The following is a 10,295-nucleotide window of genomic DNA, read 5'->3' as shown; positions in this document are numbered from 1 at the left end:
ATGGTCGATTCAAGAGTATATGCATTTTGCATGACCAAGATTAAGCCGTCACGAGCTCCACAAAAAAATGCCGAAATAAAACCATAATAAACATCCAACTTCTAGTTAGCTCAATCTGTGTTACTTTGGTATCATTTGATCATGACTGGAAATCAGCTACGGAGTGCTAAAAAATCACTTTGTATCCAAGAAAGCTGAAGTTAGAAGCTATACGTTGCACATAATGATATATTTTTCTTTAATTTTTAAGACCATGACCACAAAAATGTAAAAAAATGGTGTAAAATCCGTAGAAACTTTACGCAGCCACATGCGTTTTTTTCTGTTTTCGTTCACTCGTCGGTATCAAAACTAGAAAATGTAAAGTAGGTTCAGCGTTTTGTATTTTTTTTAAACTTTGAATAACAGAAAACTTAAGTGTTATATTTGAATAATGTCTGAAAAAACATATCTAAAGCTTAGTTCTTTTAGAAATGGGACACTTTTTTTGCTTATAGCTCGTTTACTAGTAATCGGAAATTCAAAATTTTGACAGCATTTTGTTGCCTGTAAAAAGTACTATCCGACCTATTTTTCTTCTAAATTTAAATATTACGAATTTTTGAGATATTTACGATGCAAAAGAAAAAGGAGAAAATAAATAATTTCAAGTCTCATACCAGCATTTTTAGTTCTCAAAAAGCGAAAAACTAAGGGTAAATCGCTGAAATTTAAAAAATAAATTAAAAAAAAAATTCCTTCGATAAGCTGAAAGTGTTGCCTGGTAATAAGTCATTCAAACAGAAACTCAAACAACAAATTTTTGCTAGTTCCACAGCTCGTAAGCTGTATAGGCGGTTTCGAGGCTATGGGACAGATGATTTCTGATGAACGAATAAACTTATGAAATACCCTATTCTAAACAAATTCCAGCGTTTGAATCCAACACCATGTCTGCTCGTGGCAAGGTCCCGAGTATATTAAAGAATGTATTTGCTGGTGATTTTGTATACAATATAATGATTTGCCAAAATTCTGCTCCTGTGGAAAAAAAACAACAATTTTTAAAACGAAAACTATGGTTTTCGCTGTTTTAATTGTCTAAAAAAAGTAATCTTTTATGTACCCGGCGCAATCTACGATCTTTAATAACCTATTATACTTTAAGTTCAATCTCATGATGGTTTTACTGCGTTATTGCCAGATTTTGCCAGCAGAAACTCCATTAAAAACGCTCAAAAAGTGGCTCAAAAATAATCAAATTTGTTAATTTCGAAACAGCTGTATCCACAAATTGCCATCAGTTTCTTTGAAAAGAGAAGTCTTGATCCGAAAAGTATCAGAAATTGAAGAAGGAGGATGTAGCGACCTAAAATACAGATTAGACGAAGTATAAGTTTAAAAAACTTATCAATATAATGACTGAAAAGAGTGTGCGCTGGCTGATGGGAGGTATCAAGAATAAAGTAAAATTTATTCTTACAAAAAAACAAAAAATAATTTTCTCCAAATTTTTTTATGAATTGTCATAAGATCACCTTCATTTCCTTCATAATAAGTATTAAGATCAAATGAAAGGTTTTTGAGATACAAGCATTCGTAACTGTCCCATTTCTAAAAGAACTAAGCTTTAAGTTACAGTACGAGGTTTCCAAAACTATAAGTTTGGTAAAAATCGGTTGAGAAACACGAGAGATATATTGGTTTTAGTCAGAAGTGTCACATTGACACTCCAGGGACTGTAAAGGGTAAATTATTTGAGTTATTCATGTTATTTTTATATCTTAGCAAAAATATTCGAGGAATTTTAGTAAAACTATTTTTTAATACGGTATTTACAACCTCATCTATATACATAACTACACTCATATTATGATATTCAGAAAAAATTGTGAACAATTTTTGGATTCATTACTTCTTATTAAAAATATAAATCGAAGCTCTACAAAAATTGTTAAGCTTCTTAGTTTTTATATTTTCTGAAAATTTGTCGAAAAGCAAAATGATATCCGTTTTACATATACATATACAATTTTACATATAAAGCCTGGTACAAAAAAAAAACAGTTTTTCACGATACATTCGTTAAAAATAAAAGTTCATTGCTTTTTTCAAGTTGATCACGAAAGAAGTACCCAGCTTGAAATTACTCAAAAAAATTTAATAAGTTTTTCATATATGCGCCCGATACTTGAATGTAAATGAACGAAGACAGACTGCAAAAGTCGATCAACAGAACTAAGCCTCGAGTGCTGCCTGAATTGGACCAAGCCGTGGTGTATTCCGTGCTGCAATCGCCAATAAAAACAGCCGTAGAGGTAGGTTTCAAGGACTGCCAAGAGGGAAGGGACATTCATTGCCTACATTCGTCGACCAGACTATATAGACTACTACTTGACTTGGATCAAAACCGAGATACAGAGTCATCATCCCAAAAGCCGGGCCCCATTCACTCTCTCTGACTACATCAGACACATAATGGCACCTCCCCGCGTTTGTTTTTCCGAGGTGGGGTGACGTGGGTGTTGGTGGAATGCTGGAATCAACAGAAGCAACAATAACAACCCCAAACCCCCAAACATCCAAACCATCTCGTCGGATTCGAATGAGAATGAACAGAGCAAGGGAACACAGAACCGAATGTGCAAAGCAAACAACAACGACGACGACGACCAGAAAGCAGGATATCATCAGTAGACAGAACTTCGACGTTGTTGTTGGGAACATTTTATTCTGCAGATTGTTGCTGCCTGCCAGAGGCCAGAGAAAGTGAGGCGGAGTCCGGCGAAGAGCTCAGATATGAAACTACACGAGATATACATTCGATAGTGTCCACCAAAGGGCTGCAATTTTAGACCGAGACCGGAGGAAAGGTAAAAGGAAACGTTGGGAAATCGGCTGGCTAGGCTTTGCGAGGAAACCGGACGTAGGGCTTTGGGGAATTAAAAATTCAGCCATAGTCGTATAAAGTTAATTACATTGTTGCCGTCGTGCCTGTTGGAAGGGATATGTTTTGAAAAATTAAAGTTTATTATGGATTATGCCAACTGTTGCAGCCGGCAGCCGGATGTGAGTTTGTTTGATTGTTTGTTTATTTGGATGCCGGACGAAGGGCAGTCGGAGTGCCTGTCGGGTTTTTGCGATAATAGCCGGCATATGATCTACTTCCTGGGCCGGCCGGAGTGCGAATAAGCCGGAGCTTTTAATGATTATGCTGCAACATATGTGCAGTAGATTTGTTTTTATGTGTACTACGAGTTGCCGATATCAAACGTAGATACTTGAAGAAGGGAGCCGTACTGAGATCAGTTCGGAACAATTTCATTTCAAGTGTCAGAAATTATTGAAAATTATCTTAAAGTAAATATGAAAAAAAAGTAATAGGCGAACGAATACGCCCATATCATGCTGTGGTAACGCTGTTTGGAAACGTAGAACATTTGCGCTTCAAAACGTTAGATTATACTTTTTTAGTTTCTAATAAGATAGGAATATTTCTTTATAGTCTGAAAACGATACAGCGATGTCATTCACATATTTAAGCTACTTTGTATCGTTTAATAAGCGTCTTCATTATTCCACTATTTCACTTATATCGAAAAATTCCAAAATCATAAAAAAGTCTTAGTAGTTTGCAAGTATAAATACCGTTATTACAAATTCGGTCTCAAATAGCCTTCTATGGAGTTCCAGAAAGTTCCTCCGCGGAGATTGCAGGTTCAAGTCCTGCCGGTGAGCCATTGTATCTTTTTCGAAAAAATCATGATATTTACGGCTTATGTTCTGTCGTTCTTTGATAGCTCATGTTTCTCTAATTCTCTCCATCACCTACGAAAATGTGATTATTTTCAGGTACAAAGATGTACCAAGCGATTTCATAACATCAGTATTGATTTCCTCAAATAGCTTTTTTTGTGACATTTCAATCGCATCCGTTCAGTATAAAAGTTCCAAAATGAGTATAAAATAGGCTTCTTTGGGCTTGAAGTATCAAAAAGTGACAATGGATAAAAAAAAAGTTAAAAACACTTTCTCATATTTTGTGGAACCTCGATAAACAAAAAAAAATTATTTTGTTTGTTTTATGTCACAATTTCAGCTAACTAAGTTTAGTTTCTAAAGACTTTCCGTGAATAGATTTGTATTGTATGATGCATAACGGATTAATACAAGTATAATTGATCAATAAATTGAATTTCTCTAGAAAATACAGTATTCTAAAGGGAAAATGAAAAATATTTATGATTTTGAAGGAACCGTTAACTGGGGAAAAATTGACCACTTTTTTAATTCAATTTCGAATATTTTGGAAAGGGTTGCTTTTTTGTAACACTAAAAAGTTTTAAAATACTTACTGAGGTAGGAACTTTAAAGCATGATCATTGATAGCAGAATAACCAAACGAAAATAGTGGCTATAACAAAATGTTTGTTACAAAACCAGATTTCATGTTTCGGGGTAACTTTGATCATTATAGTTTTAACGTATGCCAACATCTTCAAAATTATTGTTTTGATGCCAATTTGCAGAGAAGGCTTAAAATATCAATAACAGTAATTTTTTGTTTGGACTCAAATGAATTTTTCAACGTTTTTTTTTTTTCATAAACAAATATATTCAAAAGAAGGACCTGCATACATTTAGTTGCAAAAATTATAAACATATTCCGATAACTTTTGGCCTAAAAAACGAATGAAATTTTACCTTCATGCATTTTTCTAGGTCCACCCACTGTTCCTATGTTCTTTATTTATTGAAACTTAGCCATTTGAAAGGATTTTTAGCCATTTGTGCTATACAGGCTTTCTCATTCCGTTTTTTCATTTAAATATCCAAAAATAACCATATAATTACCCTTAAAATTACTCTAAAATTATAACTATACAAAGGAAAAGAGATAAACATTCATTTAAAAAATACACATTTGCTTCTGAATGCTTAAATTTTATCAGGAGAAGTGTTTTTGAAAGTCTTTAAAAAACAGATATTTTAAAATTTAAAACTACATTTTAAGTAATATAAAAAAAATCTCCAACTAGAAACCATTTCAGCCTATTTGAAACCTAATTTATAGGCTTTCAAACGTAGAATAAAGTTTTCAGATATTTTATCTTCAGACTTAGTCAACGATGATTATCTGCAAAAATTTCATATTGATCAAAGTTACCCCGGTGATCAAAGTTCCCCCAGTTTACGGTTGTTTTGTTTTGTTTTTTTTTATTAGATCTCAGACTGCAGCCCTTTATCTTGTTTTATAATATAAATGACACTAGATAACTACAGTAATTGATAATTTGTAAAAGAGCACTGCAAAATTATACTTTTGATTTGTTCTGTGGTCCTGCTTAGTTGAATAATATCGACGTTTGCGTTGTAAAAAGCCATCATTCGTTACATTGGTTCGTTTCTGGCATAATTCTGTATGCGAGTAGCTAGTTGAAATGGCTTTACGCTTCGTAAACTGCTGCGACCTTCGGCATTTCTGCTTGCTACCCAAGGTTTCTCAAAGCGTATTTCAAGAACTTCTTCTGAACTCTCTCTGGTCTGTTGTTGTGTAAGTTGTAGTACGGTCGCCACACAATGCCGGCATATTCAATGACAGTCCTTACTAATTGAGGGTAGATAGAGACAATCGTGTAGGGATTATCCAGCTCGTGACAGATTCTACTAACCAATTCGAACATAGAAATTTGCTGCAACTTTTTCGATGTGTTTTGAAAAAATTAACTCCGCGTTCAACTCCACTCCTGAGTCTTTCACTGAGCTTTGCCGAGAAATGATGAAATCATTTTCTAAGCGGTATTCATAAGCAATATTGCTTAATTTCGGAGAAAATCTTATCACGTTGCACTTCGAGGAATTGATCTTTGGGCCTTTTATACTGCAACACTCTGTGAACCTGTGCAAGGCGTTTTGCAGAGTCACGCAATCCTTCGGGTGACGAATAGGAAAAACCATTTTTAAATCATCGGCATAAACCAGCGCGAACAAATCAGACAGCACTGCAGGAAATTCGTTCATGACAGCGATGAAAAGAAGGGGTCCCAAGTGACTCCCTTGTGGATCACCACTGTTGACCGAGATAGTACTAGCTCTCACGTTCACCAGTTTGATGTACCTATTGCGTTCTTTCGATCAGGTACGAACGAATCCATTGGAGACAGGATCCGGTTATTCCATTTTTGCATAATACCGACATCTTCCACTGTGAGGTTCTCGATACAAACTCTGGTAGGTTCTTTACGGTTGAGCGTTTCTTGAGAAAACCATGTTGGACGTCCGAAGTCTTCGTTTCAATCCACTTTTTTTTTTTTTTTTTTTTTCGATTATAGTCGTTTTACCATCTTCATGGCATTCGCGACTTTATCAACGGTGCAGTTGGCGGATCGTTATTGAAAAACTTATCCGGTACAACTGTGTTCGATGTTTGCTCTTGGGCGTTTCAATCCACGGGTAAATCTTATCAAATACAATACTCTCAAAAAGTTTGGGTATTGCAGAGAGAATTGCAACACCACGATTGTTTTCTACGGTGAGCCTGGAACCGTTCTTGTGTATCGGTATAACATGCGATATTTTCCAAAACTTCGGAAATAAACGGGCACTCACAATGCCCTTTCTTCTATTTTTCATAAGATGTTCATATAAAAACTGAAGGAATTTCATAAGACTCTTATGAAACACAATATTACACTCTAAAAAGCGGTTCATAAGACGCATCTTATGAAAATTATAATAAGAATTTGCCTGAGTGTACAGATTTTTTCCCAAGGTTTTAATTTAATTTTTTAATTCATTCAAATGCTGATAAATTTTATCTAGTTTTACTAAGATCTTTAAATCAAAATCATAAATTTGCAAAGCTTTCCAGTTTAAGTGTGAACAACTAGCAGCCACTTGAAAGCATATGATAAATATGATAATTTAGAAATTTAAAACTTTTAAAATGATTTAATATCAGGAAGTGCTAATTCGTTTTTCTCCAAATCAGCCATTTCAATAACAAAAAGCAAAAAGTAATGTTTTCTTAGGGCGATGACATAGTGAGTGCGATGCGATGCGAACCGGCGAATGCGATTGAATGCGGCGAACCACATTTGAAAAAAATGTATGCGAATTGCTTAAACCTGACATACTCAACGCGACGAAGCAGATGTCAATTTCTTCCGCCGCTCGAGTTCACATTGGCCGCGTTCGCATTCGCATTCGCAATTCGCATCGCATCGCTCTCACTATGTCATTGGCCTTACTCTCAAATTAGATTGAAAAAAATTAAAATCTGTCCACGTGCTTATCCGAGGACGGGGGTTGGGATTTGCCAAATTTCCACGCTTGTCCACGGATGGGAGGAGGGGGTCTAAAATTTCATTTATCTGTCCAAGTGGTCTCTGAAGGAAAAAAAAGGCTTTGAATAGCGATTGAAGACTCTGATACCGAAAAACTGTGCTAATTCTGGAGAGCCAAGACCACGTAGAGAAAGACCTCAGTGTGTTTGTCGTGCAAATGAACCCTCAAACTGAAAGTTATTTCCGACCGTGTAATATAAATTGGTTTTTTTTTCCTCAGCATGTTTCACTAAATAGTTGCATTTCTGCCGCAGCATTTGATGGTGGCGCTTTTTGATTTTGTCCGTCGATTTTCCCTAGAGTTCCGAATCTTGCAATGGATAATTTTTGGTAATATTCCCTAAACCGCGGTGTAAAACGACGAAACATTGAAATCCAGGGCATTTTCTATTGAGCGATAATTTTCGCGAATGTTGTCGAAAACTCCTAGGCTATTCAAGAAATCCAACATAAATCGTATACTCGAACTAGCAGTTTCGGGAAATTGCCTTAAATTATAATTATTTTTGAAGTCACAAGAATCCGTTTTTTGTGATCAGATCTTGGTAGAAGAAAAAGTAGAAGATAAATATTTTTTTTTATTTTTCATCTCTTTTCATCTATAAAATAATACCCATGGATTTAGCTCCGTCAGTTCGTTGACGCTCGGGTAGTTTACCGGGGGATTGCAAAAGAGAGAGAATTATTTGCATTAGCAATGTTAATTATCAAAATCCTACAATTACTACACAATTTGCAACAAACTGCAACAATTAGCAAATTGCCTCTCTCTCTCTGTGCACTGGTTTCTCTCTTTTTAATTCAAGATTACCCATTTTCCTGCACAAATTGCCACAATTTTCCACAATTTCAACAACTTGTGTGATCTTTGGCGGATCATCTCTTTTTACCTAGTCCCTCGTATTTGACACTGTTGACACTGTTAAAAGAGAGTACTCAACTCAGCTGGGCTCATTCGTAGTTTTCTTGTATCGGTAACATCAAGAAAAGTAAACCCGTGAAAGTTTTGTTTAGATTGGTTCAGCAGTTTTTACTGTTTCCAATTGAAAGGAAAGCGTATGTTTTGAATTCATTTCATTTCAATTTCATTTTCAAACAGGTGGTTCTTCCACCACTCAAGCAATCAAAAGTCCCATAAAATTAGTACAAAAAGGCTTACTCAGCCCTATCAATGATATGAAATACGTTCTATGCAGCTCAAAATTTAAGTTTTTATTAATATTTTCAAGTTCCAGAACAAGTCTTAATAAACTTCTATTCAGCTTACACATTCAACTTCGAAAAAATCGTAAAATGAGCAAAAAGTTCTATCTCTATCTCAATTGCACCTTTCGGCATCGGTCCGTATCACCTTCTTTTGATTATTAACTATGTTCAGAACATGGAACCGCCATGATGCCACGCGCTGGATTCCAAATTCGACAAATTCCTCAATTGCTTCTTTCCTACATATACCTCACATCAGAATTGTCACTCAAGTACCAAATTACTTATTGAAAAAAAAAACATTCTCCCGGTTTGGGGATCGAACCCCGACCTTTATAGTGAGAATCGAACACACTACCACAAGAACATGCCAAGATGTTGTTCCAAATGTAACTAAAATTCGAGGTAATGATGTGATATTGATAGCACCTCAATGCCTTTTTGTGACTTAGTAAACCCGTTTTGAGCACTTTTGTGCCCTTTATGTGACTTAAATCCCTTACAAAGTACACGCAGAAAAAGAATGGGGGATAGACTCAACAAAACGTTTTGTTGTTTTATTTTTTCGTATTAATGTACATTTAATGGGTAGTTTTGGTAGAAAATTTGAACCATAACAAAATCTATGTTATTTTTATTTTTACAAAATAGTCGAAACCATGCCATCGTGTATGGCCGAGGGGGCATTATTTTAATAAAAAAATAATTTTGTTTTGAAAAAGGAATAACATGGATTATTTTGAATCGAAGAATGAGTTTTATTAGCCAAACGTGTACGTCATAGTCTCGATTGGCAAAAAAAGAAAAAAAAAATCCTCAAAATTATCGAGAGCGCATTCTTTCTGTCCCTAATTTCTTTAGCCGGAATACCATATACGGAATGGACAAAAGATCAGCTAATATTCCCCAGCTAGGTAAGCTTAAATATTCTCCATAAAGCACAAATGAGCTTTTAAAAGAATTCTTTAAATTTACTAAACATTGTTTTTTTTTCTTCGCAGGATGCCGCTTTGATCATCAGGGATTAGCTCAGACCATGATCGGTGCACCGGCTGAAAAAAAGATGAGTTGCCCTAGCACAAAATACATGCCGAATAGGAATACTGGAAGACGATTCAGTTCCTTTTCCGCACAAAGAAGCTGCACAATGACAACGTCACCGAAGCAGAAAAAATAGTCGTCGAATCCCATCCGATCATCGTTCTTCCGCGCCGTGGACTGGCCCACGTCCACCGGCCAGGGCTATAAAGTGAGTTGAGCGACTCAGAAGTCGGCATAAGTCCAATATCCTTAAACTAATATCAATTTTTTTTCCTCCTGCGCTCAGGAATATTTCAGATGGCAGGGGTCAGAACTAAATTCGCACTCATCCGGCCATAGGAAGAAACAGAAATTTAACATCCGGGCCGACGGAGCTGATACCTAATCCTTACAGGCGATGGCGCTTCGACCGCTGGTTGCGTTTTCGGTTAGTTGTTGCTGCCGGAAGAGCTGTCTGGTGAGACAAAAAAAAAATCGAAGGCAGTGAGTATAATAAATGATATACGAATAAATACCTACAATTTAATTAATGATGTGTTTTATTAAGTGACGAAAAACAAAGCCATTAAAAATTAAATAGGATTAAACTTAGAAATAGTTGATCTTTCATTTGAATTGTTACTATTAAAAAACATTTTGTTTTTTTGAACCAATCCAAATTCTTAAATTTTAACCAACTTTGATGAATTTTTTTTCACAAAAATTTTGTTGTTTTGACGAGAT

The 10,295-nt window shown here is 35.4% G+C and overlaps 1 long non-coding RNA gene across 1 annotated transcript; it reads left to right on the top strand.

Annotated features, from left to right (window-relative positions):
* Nucleotides 1-9,309: 9,309 nt before the first annotated feature.
* On the top strand, nt 9,310-10,079 carry LOC129757839 (uncharacterized). Its single transcript, XR_008739825.1, has 3 exons — nt 9,310-9,445; nt 9,533-9,780; nt 9,859-10,079. It is a non-coding gene; the product is annotated as an uncharacterized LOC129757839 (long non-coding RNA).
* The last annotated feature ends 216 nt before the right edge of the window (nt 10,080-10,295 follow it).

Source organism: Uranotaenia lowii, chromosome 3 (assembly GCF_029784155.1).
Source record: "Uranotaenia lowii strain MFRU-FL chromosome 3, ASM2978415v1, whole genome shotgun sequence".
Lineage (NCBI taxonomy): Eukaryota > Metazoa > Arthropoda > Insecta > Diptera > Culicidae > Uranotaenia > Uranotaenia lowii.
This window is presented reverse-complemented; position numbering and strand designations above follow the sequence as displayed.